The sequence below is a fragment of the Macadamia integrifolia genome, chromosome 12 (genome assembly GCF_013358625.1).
Source record: "Macadamia integrifolia cultivar HAES 741 chromosome 12, SCU_Mint_v3, whole genome shotgun sequence".
Classification (NCBI taxonomy): Eukaryota; Viridiplantae; Streptophyta; class Magnoliopsida; order Proteales; family Proteaceae; genus Macadamia; species Macadamia integrifolia.
Window position 1 is genome coordinate 16,434,698 of NC_056568.1, and position 15,106 is coordinate 16,449,803.

The 15,106-nt window shown below is 38.8% G+C and overlaps 1 long non-coding RNA gene across 8 annotated transcripts; it reads left to right on the top strand.

Annotated features, from left to right (window-relative positions):
• The first annotated feature begins 1,296 nt into the window (after nucleotides 1-1,296).
• Nucleotides 1,297-6,813, top strand: LOC122057214. 8 transcript variants are annotated; one of them, XR_006133489.1, is made up of 4 exons: nucleotides 1,297-4,431; nucleotides 4,596-4,804; nucleotides 5,198-5,982; nucleotides 6,153-6,813. It is a non-coding gene; the product is annotated as an uncharacterized LOC122057214 (long non-coding RNA). The 8 variants fall into 8 exon arrangements; XR_006133488.1 differs by having other exon boundaries at nucleotides 4,658-4,804; XR_006133490.1 differs by lacking the exon at nucleotides 1,297-4,431 and having other exon boundaries at nucleotides 4,438-4,804; nucleotides 6,153-6,239; nucleotides 6,451-6,813.
• The last annotated feature ends 8,293 nt before the right edge of the window (nucleotides 6,814-15,106 follow it).

Genomic DNA, 15,106 nt, shown 5'->3' on the forward strand with positions numbered 1-15,106 from the left:
CATGAGTCCTTATACACTATAGATAAGTGGGTAGAGAATGTTTGGCCTTGTTTCAGGGCATTATTTGGCATTCATTTAACTGTTTCTAGACTAGACATGTCATTATGAAAATGCTATGTAGATTAGTCATCCTCACATTGTTATGCCATGGGTGTTGTGTTTATTTTATAATTGCCAAGTGATGATATGCTTATGTGGTGAATGTTGACATCATTGTGCATGATGCATTAATAGATTAGATACCGTAGTCAGCCTAAAAACGAGTGCATTGGTGGCCCGTGGTATGGGACGCGGTGGCACTATGCAATCATACTATTGTTATATAGGAGCATGCGGTTTAGGATTATCTCCTTCCCATGCTACAACCCTTCCCAACAGGGGTTAAGGTATTGGGTTACCATTTGGGGGGAAGCAGTGGTCGCGGTTGTCGGGTCACTGTGGCGGTTAGACATTACCCCGGCTGGTCATTAAGATAGTCGGCAACCCCGGTGGTATATTCAAGAGGGCCAAACGTACTGCTTTTAAATTGATGGAGCCAGCACCTTTAATTTGTGTCATTTATTTTATGTTGAGAGCCGGTGGTCGGCATGTTTTATTTTTTCGAGTACTCACGGTGGGCCTTCTCAGACAGCCCTATGGGCGTATCGTGGGATGGAGTTCGTGGCTCATACCCGAGTATACGCGCACTGTGGTTGTAGTAGCACTAAACCAAAGACTTAGTAATGTTGCTTAGGTGGATGTGATTTAAAATGTATTGCATAGCATATAGTGCATATGGTTGTGATTTATTGTGTGGACTACTGTGTGGTCCATCTTTCCACTTACTGAGCTAGTGAGCTCATCCCACGTGTGCACCTCTTTTAGATGATTTTCCAGGTCATCAACCAGATGAGCATGGGGCGGGTCCCACAGTTGAGTTCCCTGAAGAGGACTAGTGGGCCCCTGAGGAATTAGAGCACGGAACGGATTGCTCGTGCGAGGTCTGTGCTGCGGGACCGCAGTTCTGATACCGAGCTGAGCTCCACTTTTGATGCCGAGCTGAGCTCTACCTTCTGATACCGGGCTGAGCTCCACCTTTTGATACCGAGCTGAGCCCTACTTCTAATACCGAGCTGAGCTGACTCTCTGATTTTTGATGATTCCTTTTGTGTACTTGATATGTGAATTGTACTCTTATTGTGTAAATATCATGCCTTCGGGCCCACATGTACTTAACTATTGTATTACAATTCGGGTATCAAGTATTATGGGAATATTCACAGGTAAACCAAGTCTTCCACTGAACTGATGAACACTTTCTTAGTTATGTGTATGCTGTGGTGGAATACTGTATCAGATGATCCTGGCAGGTTTGGGTTAACCGGTGTTAACCCGGTCATTGGCCCGGTTCTGTGCAACTCCCTGCAGGTTCCAGGATTCATCCTGTCTTCCATGTGTCCATGCTTAAACCATTCAAAGGGATCCTTACCACTTATGAGGAGGCACTTGAATTACCTACTGGCAGTGTGGACAACCAACCTAAGTTTGAACCATTAGCCATTGTTGGTGAAAGAAGGGTTCGAAGACAAGGGACATGGGTATCCCAATGGCTAGTACAGTGGAAAATTTTACCTTTGGAAGAAGCTTCTTGGGAGGATGGTGCTGAATTCAAGAAATTGCATCCATCTATACACCTCGAGGACAAGGAGTTTTTTAATGGTAGAGGGAATGATACAGGTAAGAAGGATATTCCACATGGGGATGAAAATATAGAAGATTCTAGGTCTAAGAGAAGCATCAAGAAACCCAGCTGGCTGAGAGATTTTGAAGCTTAAGGTGGTGGGTTAACCCAATTGATGATTAGTTAGAAAAGGGGTCAACTAGTTGGGTTAATTAGTTGGGTTAATTGATTGATTTGTTGTAACTAATTCTGTTGTGCTGTAACAGAATTATTCTTTCTGGTTTTCTCTTCTTCTTCTTATCTCTGACATTTCTGGAGTTTTCAGTTCTTTAACTCGAATCAAGAGCAGAGCAGGCTTGAGTTGTATCACTCTTCTTCTAACGATAGTGCAAATCTCTGGGTTAATTCTCAAGTTTCTTGTATAATCCACTGATATCTGATGCTGTAGTCTCATCCATGCTTACTGAAAGCCAAGAAGGTCTTTGTTGGAAGAGTGGTAAAATGATGTTGTCAGTGGGCATTCTTTCTAATGGTTCATGTTCAGGATTATTATACCTGGATCTGAGTTGCCAGTGGGTCGTAATTCTTGTATAGCAGTTAGTAACTTGCGGACTGATGGCGCATTGACTGGTTAAAGTTGTCTTACTATATGGTTTTTAATATTTTGGTATCTTCTGATTAACTATGTCTGACCTGCTGGTCAAACTAGATTGTTCCAGCCGGCCCCTTTCTGGTTTGGCATTGGAGTATCCTTATTCTTGCTAAAATTGAACTCTTCTGCAATATATACCACAATCTTTGCATCTTACTCTTAAAAATCTGAGTCTTTTAGGTTTGAGTTAAAATCTGTGAATTGTATCTCACATGTTCCTTGAAATTTCTTGGTACTTGAGTAACTATTGATCATATGACATTGTCATTCTTCTAATCAGTCAGTGCTCCTACGTAATTCCTGGACTTTCACTTAATATGGCCTATTTGTAGTTGATTTGCTAGGTGAATCTCCCTATTGAGTGTGGTCACTGTTTATGCTCTCAAGAATCTCAGCAGTGGTTGTTTAATACTTATTTCCACTTGTTAGCCAGTGATTTTATCATATCAAACACATTCCAAGTTCTTGTTTTCATTTGATTCTTCTTAATCACATTCTTGTTTAAGGATTGGGTCCTTAGGGATAATCCCAACTCATTTGTGTCTACTATAATAAATCATAAGGATGGTATTAAGGGAGGCAAATTTAGCAAAAAGATAATACCAATATCTGAGAAAAATGAGTTCATTCTTTTCATTGATTTGGGATATTTTTATGCTAATATTTATTTGAATCCTTAAGAAAAAAATATTTTATAACTTATATGTTCAAGAAATATATATATATATATATATATATTTTGGGTACTATAATAATGTCTGGAGCTTGCACCATCTAAATGGTTCTGGATCTCGGGTTTGGAACTGATTAGCTCATTGATTCAATTCTGGTCCGGATTCCTTAGGATCGAAACAATTAAAAGACTGAACCAAATGCCCAAAACCGGACCCATTTACACCCCCCTCTCTCCCATTCGGCAAAATCAACTCTTCACTTGTTAGATATAATAATCCATGTTTGAAATATCCACCACAGGCAATGGGGTAGACTATATTCCATAAAAAAAAGTGGGGGAGGGGGGTGGGGGTAGTACTAGACTCCTTTTTTCTTTTAGACATTTTATTGGTTTTACTATTTAAGGGAAGAACTGATGGGGACATCAAACTATTCTTGTATGGTTAGGACCCTAGTTTCAAGTAGAGCCCAGTGCAGCTACTGATTACACCTTTGTTTCCTATGGACAACATCATTTTCTTAGTTGGACTTATGGCTATAGAAGCTTACAGTGGGTGGTAGGAAATACTAAACCCTCTTCATCTACCATATGCTATAGCCAAGTTAAGCTTAGTTGAGGTACTGTCTAGATTATGCTGAGTCAAAAGCCGGGGTGACCTCTTCATCTACATGGGTTGATTTTCAATTTCCAAATTTGTGGGTAATATGATGACACAGTGCCAATTGTCCCCTAAGGGTTTGTCTAAGATTGATACCCCATGATTGATGTCATTTAGGTTGGCATCAAATTCCCAAGCAGCCGGCAAACATGTGTGGGTCTATATGTGCAAGTTATCTTCTACTCCATCTCTGTTTCTGTCAAACCTACTTTGTCTCATGGGAAGGGTTCCATAAAGCCAAGGAGATTGTCTTACCCTAATGCTCAAAAACCTGCTGAAGAGAAGGCAAATGCTAAGGTATCAAGCATGTCTGGTTCTGAAACTGAAGAAACAAACACCAAGCAAGAGCCATTATCTCACTGAAGAACAGAGCTGGAGTAGAAAGAAGAGTTGTTTCTTTGATCCTGCTTTCTAATTGGAGGTGAGTGATTAAAAAACAAAAAGGTGATTTTATTTTTTTGGGTGATGTGTAGTAATATGTTTGTTGTGCAGTGTGCAGAAAAAACGAAGTTAGAATTGGTACTCTCTTAAGCTTCTGTCATGCAGCAAGAAGTTTAGTTGATGCAATTTCAGTAGTTTATTGAAGGAATTCATAAAATGATGCAAGTTTGACATTTCAACATATTTATATAATATTTATGAAGCCTTGTTTTTTTTTTTTTTTCCGAAGCAAAGGGTGGTTTGAATTTTCTGTTTCTGGTTGGTTTGCGTTATCTGATCTGATTCATACTTTTACGCACAGGAAGGATATCTTGGATCTGAATTTCAACTGTGAAAATGTCAGGGTATGTGAAGACTTCTTGTTCATTGTTTGTATCTCTTGGTGATTATTATGTTTTGCATTATAATGTGTGAAACCTTTTTTTCTGAGCATGTGCATGCTGTCTCATAGATTTTTCCATTATTGTACACATTTATTTTTCCCAAAATTTTATTCATTGTTTGGCAGCTAATAATTGATCAATTGGAAATATGCACTGGTCCTGCACCCATTTTTTTGAACCGCTGCAGCTTCTTGATGATGTATCTCGCATGGCTAGTCTGAATAGTGTGGGAAGCATGAGTGCCTTGGCCCTTCAAGCTGTGGCTGGACCATATATGTGGAATAGCCAGTGGTCTTTGGCTATCCAGCACATTGCTCATGGAACCCTTTCTCTTGTAAGTTGATTATAGATAGCACTTGGATGTCATGGCTTTTCTGTTTTAGTAAGGCAGACCCAAAGATTTGCGGTTCTATACTGCTCAGAAAAACTACACTTGGTGCAACATTGCAATAATATTAGTGAAGATTGATGCCCCATGCTTGTATACATTTTAGTTTTGGAAAAATATCCCGTTTATGAATTGAAACTTCAACTCATAGAACCTGTTACTTTATAGTTTTTTTTTTGGCTGATATGGTTTATTTGGGTTGTTGAATTTATGATTGAGTATTTGTTTTTCTTAGGTTGTGCCTTAAGTAAAACCTATAACCAAGTTTCACGATAAGAATTTGTTGCAGCCATCAAGTGTTGATATTTCCTATCCTCAATCTCTTTTTTGTCTTTACAGGTATGAAAGCAACCTATCCCCTTGCAGTAGCTTTTCTGGAGATAATACGTTTCAATAGCAATGGCGGCATCCTTAACGGCAGTTCTAGTTTCAGTGCCTCAAGAAGTGCATTCAGCTGTGTATTTGAATACCTTGAAACTCCAAATCTAATGTCAGCTGTCTCTCAGTGTTTGATTGCAATTGCATGTCCATAGGGCTTCCGAAACAGCAGTGTCATGGCTGGTATTTACTTCTATCTAATTAGGCTCTACTTGAACTTGTCCTTTAGCCTGCTTAGGTCTGGGAATTGTGGAATGTATCCATATGTATACATATTCTCATTCTTGTTATCTTGTAGATAGGCAAGACCTTTGTATGCATTTGAAGTTATAAGAATAACTTCGCTAATTCAGGAACCCCAGCCCTTACGTCAAGAGGATTTGTTGAAGAGGATTTTGTCAAAGTATCTGAATATTTTGACACTGCTGTGAAGTTGGCAGTAAAGATCAAGTCTGAATATGACTTCTTTTTTTTTTTACATGTTGACCTGCAGCCCAAATGTGTGTATGTAAAGGTGGTAAAATTTACTGAGAAAATTTTACTTCATGTTACGGGTTTTCACATGTCAGGGACAAAGTTGAAGGACTTCGTGGCTACAATCCAGACTCGTGAAGACATCCAATCTGAAATTTCAAAACTTTGCCATGATGTTGAGGAGTATGCAAAGAAATTCCCAACAATTGGGTTTGAGAAAGAAACAATGAAGTACAAAGTCTGAGGGAAACCGAAATATCTTTTTCTGTTAGGTATGTGATTTCTTGTACTTAGTATCTTCTTTTTTTTGGGGTGGGGTGGGGTGGGGTGGGGTGGGGTGGGGTGGGGGAAGGAGATAGTTAAGATGTAAATCAGCAACTACTTGAACCCTGGGCACATGTTCTTTTTTTATTATTTATCTTTATTTTTATTTTAATGTCAGCTGTAAGTGATCTTTCTAGATCAGTTGCCGTACCTCTAATTTTCTGAAGTGGCATGGTGAGAGTCAAATCCTGGTTTCCTTATCAAGGTGATGATAAACATTTTTTACTTGTGAAAATGATCTCAAGTTTGATCATCTCCTGTTTCTTTTTGAATTAATGCAGCTAAGTATGCTGCTATATTGGCAAAGGACAGTGTATTGGCGATTGGCCTATATTTATATAACATGGCAAAGAAAGATTCAGAATCTCATTTGCACAGAATCCATTTCTCACTATATCTCATTCATGTTTCTGTAGAACATTGAAATGGCAGTGAAAACTGTAACTCAAAGATCCCCTGGAATTAATGCAGCCGGTTGAAAAATGAAGCCTTTTGCATATGGTCATGAAGGATGAAAGATTGTAGAGCTTTTGGCTATGATATCAAGCGGAACATTTCGTTGAAATTTTCTAAATGGAACTGTGTACATATTATTTACTAATGGTCCGCAATATAAACTGGCCTTGAATTATGAAGTATATCTATGATATGTGTTTGCCATGAGTAGGTTCAGGACATTGTGTCTCTTGCTTTCATCCTGGCAATTGAACAAGCACTGAGAGTTTGGTGTATATTGTACATTGAGAAATAAATTGTATATTCTATTTTCTTTTCGTGGATGTATTATTACAAGAATTTATTATGTAAATATAAATATTTTTTTTTTAAATGTATACTATTAACAACGGAAATAAATTTCCATAGTAAAAAGCAACTTTTTTTCAAAGGCCGTTGTAAAAGTTGTTTTTTTACTATGGTAATATACGTCCGTAGTAATAAATAATTTTAAACGATGGTAAATTACCATCGGTTGATTTATAAGTCCGTCGTTAATAACCTGAATCTATGCATCCCATAATTCCGTTGTAACCAGATACAACACCTATCTTAACATGGACATGCGAATAGCCGTCGTATATAGTACAATTACTATGGTATTCTTTTTTTGGGATGGAAATTTTTTATATTAAAAGAGAAAATTTGTTGTAGTTATATTGGAATGCCGTGCTTAAAGACACTATGCCACTTACTCCTCTTTTTCCATCGCTGACGCTACTGCTAGAACTGGCTCCCTCTCAAACTCCCCCTTCGCTGGGAAATACGGTGCCAAACAAGGTAGGTTTCAAAACTCTTAAGTGCTTGGGGGATTTGAGGATTTTGATATAAGAAGTGGAAAGGGGAAAATTGGTATTTCGTGTTGGTTACTTTAGTTCACATATGTAAAAGGGAATTTATATATTTTTTTCCATTTTAAAACCAACACCTCTCTCATGGTGTTAGCTAGGTTGGGTTTATTTGTAATTTTCGAAACACGAGGGGATGGATGTAGTTAGATCAAGCCTTAGGTGAGGTATATTTAAATTTCCCCATTTTTTGGTACAAATGGGAATCTATTGAGAAAAGGGGGTGAAAACGCCAATGCAATTCTCAAAAGATCACTAGGGAGAGGGGGATCCAAAAACCCTCAAATGGGTACGATAGAGGCCATTTCGAGACAGAATGAGCCATCCCATTATAGATCCTACTGGAAGAAGATGAAATAACATTTTTTTTTTTTTGGTAGAAGATGAAATAGCATCTCAATGATGTACACTAATGTTAGTTTTTTTAAGCGAGGTCTTATTGTGATGAAACCCTCTTTCTTGCGCCCCCTCAACGCATGATGCCATCAGCCCATGACCCACCCATTTTTTATTCTTTGGTTACCATGAGAAAGGACACTCTCTGGTTTTCCAATCACGTTAAAAATTGTTTTCCCTTGAATTCATGTCATTTTATTGCGTTTCAAGTGTGGATCTGCTTAAATAGTTTTTTTTTTTTTCTTATGAGAAAAGAAAATTAAAATTATTAATATAAATCGTCTGTTAATACATCATAACTGTCTAGAGGGTGTGAATGTCTAAATCTAGCACTAGCTATATCCCATGAACACATCATAAGGAGTCGAATTTTTACATTTGTGTAAAAAGGGAATAGACCCAAACTTAGTATATATTTCCCAAAAGGTTGCAAAGGAGAGGAAAGGCCAACTGTTGTTAGATGGCATTGGAGTAAGTTGAAGTAAACTCCTTGCTGAGAATCAAACTTTACCATTAATCCAACTCTTGGTAGCTGAAAGTCTTAGGCTTTGCAGAATACCGAAAGCTTCAGTTTTCTCAAGAGATGTAGTTGATGTGATCCCCAATCTGACAACCTGGAACTTACCTTGGAAAAGAATACCAAACACCCAACCTGATTCTATGCCCAAAAAGTTAGCAATACCAATACAAATTATGATGTGATTTGTCAAAAAAGGAAGAGGGAAGTATCTTCCTAGGATATCTTCTAGATCTTCTGTAATTGAGGAAACAACATCAAAAGAATTAGTAAGTTGAAGCCGTTTCAAGTCAGAAATCCGGTAGTTAATATTATTCAGGATAGTCATAGGGTTGGGATCAATTTTTTTTGCTATAATGTTGTTCCAATGCCACCAGAGAAAGTAAACCATTATAGCTCATATACTAAAACACCAAGCCCGATCAGATGTGGAAAAATTGGAATGGAGATGTAGATGTTTGACCATATCATTAAACAAGGCCAAATGAAGGCACTTGGGTCTTAGGCCAAGAGGGCTAGCAACCCAAATTCTGTCAGCGAAATCACAAAAAAAGAAAATGTGAGAAATGGATTCAGTTTCCTTGCCACAAAAAACGCAACTTTTTTTATTGATGTTTAACCATTTGCCTAAAATTTCTCTAACAAGTATACCATTAAGCAAAGTGCACCAAAAGAACATTTTAAATTTAGGATGAACACATAATTTTCAGAAAAAAATTCCACAAACAAGGGGGAGGGATGGAGAGTAAGATACTAGACCCCTAACCTGCTGAGGAATTGGATTAGTAGATAGAAATTTAGCTACACAATAGGAGGAGAAGCAACCATTGTTTGAGATAGTACACTACCAAGAATCAGGAAGGAAAATCGGGATTTTGGTAATTTCATTTAAGATATTGGTAGGGATGAGGTTGGTTAGGAACTTCTTATTCCAAACATTTTCATTCACCACATTGTGAATGTAAAATTCGGACAAAGTAGGGGTGAGATCAGGGAGAGTCAGAACTAAGGACCGAACCAAAAAAAAGTTAATCGGCTAGAACCTAGTTTAACATGAACCAAACATTGTAGAATGGGGAGTACAGACACAATGTTATTCCAAATCCAGGATCCCTTCTTTTTTAGAGTAACTAGGTGAAAAATGGAAGTGTTCAGGAAATATAAAAGAACAGTCACCTACTCACCTCACTTAGCATAATGATTTCATGAAGCCCTAGAACATATTAAAGAAGTTTCATCTTTTCAAAGGACATAGGCATCTTTGTATAGCCCGCCTGAAACCAAAGGCTACATTTGAGCATGTGGAATGTGGACAAGCAACGTTCTTTCTACATTTTTTATTTTTTGGAAATAAACATTTCTTGATCGTATTGCTCCTGTGCCAGCGTGGGGCCAATGAGAAGGTGCACATGGCCATAAATGAGGGGTGATTCTTGGGGTTTCACAGGGGTGGTGGCATAATGTTCGCTGCCTTCTATATTTGGGCACGGGGGCTACGCGACCATGAGATGCCAGGGACAAGTATGCACCAAGCAAGTGGGAGCAAACAAACTCGAAACATGTCGACCCTGAATAAAATATGAGAATTATATTTTCACAACGGTATTCCAAAAATGAAATTGCTCAGGTACTCTCCTCACCACCCAAATTATTGTAGCACCCCCCCCCCTAAAGTGTCCTAAATATGCTCCCTATTTACAAGTTTTTCGTGAGACTGCACACTGGTGTCAGAGGGAATCCTTCCCCATAAAATATAAAAAAAAAAAATTATAAGATCACTCACTTTTGAGTTTTCTCTTACTAAACTACCTACTTCCTGTTTCACTTCACTAGATTACGCAATATTGGATTTTAATTTACAAATCTGCCCAATATGGTACTCCATCCTCATTTATTTATTGTTTTTTACATTTTTACCCCAATGATTATTTTATTCATTTATTTCCACTCTCTCTCTCTCTCTCTCTCTCTCGTCCTCTTTTATCTTCTTCTTCTTCTTCGAATCGCATTCTTTTCTTCTTCTTCTTCAACCCCTGCAATTTCTTCGACGAAATCATTTAATAAACTGATGCAGATGCAGTCATTGCCACCACCACCTAAAGTCTAAAGGCTGGACTGCATAAACATCTGGAAGGTCAGTTTAACATCTCACCGGTGCACTCGAGACGGTGCACTCGAGATCTAGTCCTGATGTCTCCATGTATGGCCTCATTGCTACTCAATATATTCACACCACCATCCCATTCAAATCATACTTGAAAATCCAGAACGTAGCAAGAGTTGTTTATCACTTTAGAACAAGGATTGTGAATTAGGGTTTTCAAAATCCTAGGTGAGAGAGTGTTTGTGTGGTGATTCTTAACACAAGTGTCGCATGCAAGTACTTCGGGTCGCTCGAGTGTGGAAGAGCTAATTTCGCGTTGAGGAACTACATCTATGGTTTAACAGGTAACGTGTATTTTCCCATTAATTTTGTACAGTAAAGTTCACATCTAAGAGGAGTTTGATCAGATCATCCAAAGATTCAGTCATCACTCGACTCCTATTGGGTATGATTCCCAACAATTAGTGGTAATTCTGACAAGACATTTGGGCTTTAAGATTGAAGAGGAAGAAGTATATAAGCTTGGGACAATCTTCACCATAGGAGGAGGTTTGACATCATTAGCTTGAATAAACCCCCTCCAAATGGAAGAGGAAAAAAAGGGGGGGGGGCATTATTGCTTTGCACCTCCTTAAATCTCTCTTTCTCTCTCTCTTCATATTTAATTTTGTAAATCTCTCCATAATTATTTGGCATCTACAAAAATAACTTTTCAAATGGCCAAAAACCCCCTCCAAATGGTAGCGAAAAAAAAAAACGTGGGCACATAAAAAAAAATGTGGGCATTCTTGCTATTGCTCTTCCTTATATAATTTTGTAAATCTCCCCCTATTTAATTTTGTAAATCTCTCCATAATTATTTAAAAAATAATCTCACTCATCCCTCACGTATCTTCCCCCCCCCCCCCACTCTCTCTCTCTCTCTCCATAATTAGTTTGTAAAAGGGGAAGTTTTAATAAAATCTCTAATAATTAGGAATCAAATCGTGCGACCATTATTTGGGGATTGGGAAATAATAGGGATAGTTATGAAAGCCTTAATCCCACTTGACACCTCATTTAATATTTTATCATTTTTTTAATATAGAAACTATATTATTTGTCCCTTAATTTATTATTATTATAACCGTAAACCAATCTCATCTATTTCTATCCCTTTTTGTTTTCCTTAATCATAATTACCAAAACTTTTCAAATATTAAATGCAGAAGAGACAATCATGAATGGAAAAAATGAAAGGTTTTGCAAAGACCAGAGCAGAGAGGAAAGATAGCAATTGATCCAACAGAGACTGAAGAGCTGGAAGAAGGTTCGGAGGAATGGCTCTAGCCTTCTTTTTTTTTTTTCTGGTAGAAACGGCTCTAGCATTTAGTGTAATTAAATGGACTATTCCCTGTTAAACCATAGCCCCGTAGAGAACCCTACCAAATGACAACATCGATAGCGAGCCTTGCTGCAACTATCTCTAGCGAATGCATCTTTCAAGATCTCTATCGCTATAGAACCCAATCCCCACCATTGCAGCCTTATTCCTCTCCTTGTGTCTCTCCCCTTTTTTTGCTCAATTTCAAATCCTTCACATACATAAGGTACATTTGCCAAACTACAATTTATTTCTCTTTTTATTATTATTATTATTGAGGAATGAAAGTGTTTGTAGTTATGTTGGAATTGATTTAGCGAGAACCCTTGCTATGCTCATAGCTTTATCTGAATCGGTAATGTTATTTGTACGGTGCAATTAACCAAAGAATTTTTTTACATTAAATCTTATGATATGTTAGGGAATGATTGTCCCTAATGCAAGTTATATGTGCACTACAGCCATGAAGATCATGTTGTTATTCATTTTCTCTCATCAAGAATTGGCTCTATTTTCTGGTTGAATATAGTATGATTTCAGATCTATAAAACGATGTAAGAATCTTGAATATCATAAATCAGAGATTTTTTTTCCTATGGACATGTCTTTTATTCATATTTGTATGGGTTGTATGGACCCTCGTCTGCTTTAAATGGTGGGAGTGGACAATAAGGTGATAGTGATGGTTCCTCTTAATTGGGGTATGTGGTTGAGGAATTTTCCTAGTTTTTTAATAATATTTGTTTATCCTTTTTTTTTCCTCTTCCTTAGTATTGATTTGTTGATTCTTAATTTACGACAGCATTTTGTGTCACTAGAAGTTGGTATGCTAGTTAGTTGTTAGTGCATTCCTCTTATTATGAAAATTAGACTACATCAGTAGATGTTTAAAAGAAGGAAAATGTCCAAATCTAAGCTTTTGGGTATTAATTTCCCATCAAGTGCTTCCAAAGCTATAGTCTTGCCACGAGCCACTAAAATGTTGCCACCAAGCTCAAATGGAAATTTTGTCAAGGAACTTGTTATCACACCTTGCCTCAATTTAGGCGAAGGTATGCAGCACTGGATTCCCAACCTAATCAGCTTAGTATACCCAACATCATAGATGCAATACCTTAATTTCACAAATGCCGCCAAGATCACAATTACAATCAGAGTGCGTTAATAAGATCATACAAATATCCCTGGTGATGTACTAAAGTGATAAATTACAAATGTACAAGATTCATTTGTTAATAACCCAGAGGTGTAATATTTACATCTTACATATTTCATCAATATTAACATCAAAAGTAATAACTGAAATAACTGAAGTGATGTCCATCAGAATCCTTGTGTCTCGCAGACACAAGCCTCACAACCACCACTGAAATCCAATATGCCGCAGCACCGGTTCCACCATCTAAAAATAGTAATCAACGAGGAGTGAGCTTCACAAGCCCAGTGAGGGGTGTGCATGGAAGCACACACAACAAATGATGCAATGTAAAGTGCATAGAAATATAATGCATATGAATCCATTTATTTATTTCTTCCCTATTCCATTATTTGGTCCATCATCTAGTATAGGTGCTACGCAACGTAGGTGGTATCCCCTTGTGAAGGTAGCGGCCGGAAGATGAGAGATCCTTCTCCTCCTTTGTTGGGGAGGGAAAAGACTTTGTCGGGTTCTGTCCTCTCTCCTCTATTTCTCTTTCATGAGGGAGGGGTGTGTCGTGTGTACTTGTCCATGGGCGCCGCATTGCCGTATCACCTCTTGGAGATAAGGTAGGGCCTATTTCGCAGGAATATAAAATTCATCATTCGAAATGAGGATTTGATGATGGTACAATACGAGGATCGGGATCATGCAAAAGGGTTTGGAGTCGCCACCTAGGATTATGGGCCTAGGACCCGGGGTGGGCCCAATTCCTGAGAAGAGGGCCTGAAAGTTAGTCTGGTCCAGAGATTTAGGGTAAGTGTCAAGTTGTAGAGTTGGAAAGGTTTTAGGCACCCAATCTACCCGGTTCAACCGGCCTTCCTACTAGATGATTAAGAACGAACATTTTCCACAATTATTACTATCCCGCATATATGGCTAAGTTATCACACATATGTACATTGACTGAATTTAAATGATTATACACACTAAAATAATGTCAATATAAAGTCTACATTATACTAATTTGGGTAAGAAATTATAGCTGTGCATGACCCCTGTTTCGGGTCAAGAGCGGTGGGACTCCGATTAGTGCCGGCACGAGATGTTTTTAGATTCTCCTAGCTCAGAGGAATATGGTCTTAACCTCCAACTTCCTTTCTAGAAGGACGTTGACTGTGGTGATACTTGGGCAGAGTTCCAGCTAGGAACAGTTACTTTCAGGTCTTAAGCTGGGGTATTGGTTCGGCAGAGCCTTCGCTAGGAATAGGCTATGGGAGGGCTAGGCTGAGGTGGCACTCCGGTAGAGCTTCTGCTGGGGATAGACTAATCCTAAGGATTGAGGAACTTCGAAGGCCCGAAGAATGCTTCGAAGATCTGAAGAACACTACGGATCTTACGAAGATCTCCACTAAGACTGGAAGAACCTCAAGCGAGGGTGAGAGACTAAGGGGAAATTTCTCCGATGCAAAATCTCACTCAAATAAGACAAAGGATTGAGAAGTTTCAGAGGCCCAAAGAACACTTCGAAGATCCGAAGAACACTTTAGCTCTTATGAAGATCTCTCCGAAGACTTGAAAAATCTCAAGCGGGGAAAGGGGAGGAGAGGGGGCAAAGCTTCTCTTCCTAGGATGCTCACTTGGAGACTTGAATGTTGTGGTGTTTTGTTGTGAAAAACCAAAGGGAGGGGGGTATTTATAGGATTCTTGAACCAATGGGGAGGGAAAGGGAATTCCCTTAGCCAATGGGGGAAAAAAGTGATTTTTTTATACCAATAGGATGAAAGTAAGAAATTTTAAACCAATGTGGGAGGGCTAAATTTCATTGGCCAATGGGGGGAAAGTAATTTTATAGACCAATAAGGTAAAAAGATTCTTTTTTGGGCCAATGGGAGGTTGCAGAGTAGGGTATGCTAGTGGGGTAGTGTAAAATTCATAAGCTGGTGAAGAGAAAATCTCTTCACCCATCGGGTCAGTGGAACACAAACTCCTGCCATTGCCGGTGGCACACGAAGCTGGGCAGGGGTACACGGGGTATGCATAGGTGCACAGGGCAAGCTGGGCACTAGCTGGGTGGCAGGGGCGCATAGGCTGGAGTGCCGGGGCACGTGGGCTGGCACTCGGGGGCGCGTGAGTTGGAATGCAAGGGCGCACGGGCTGGGCGCCAAGGGTGCACGGGCTAGCTGGTGGGGGCGGGGGGGTAGCATGTGG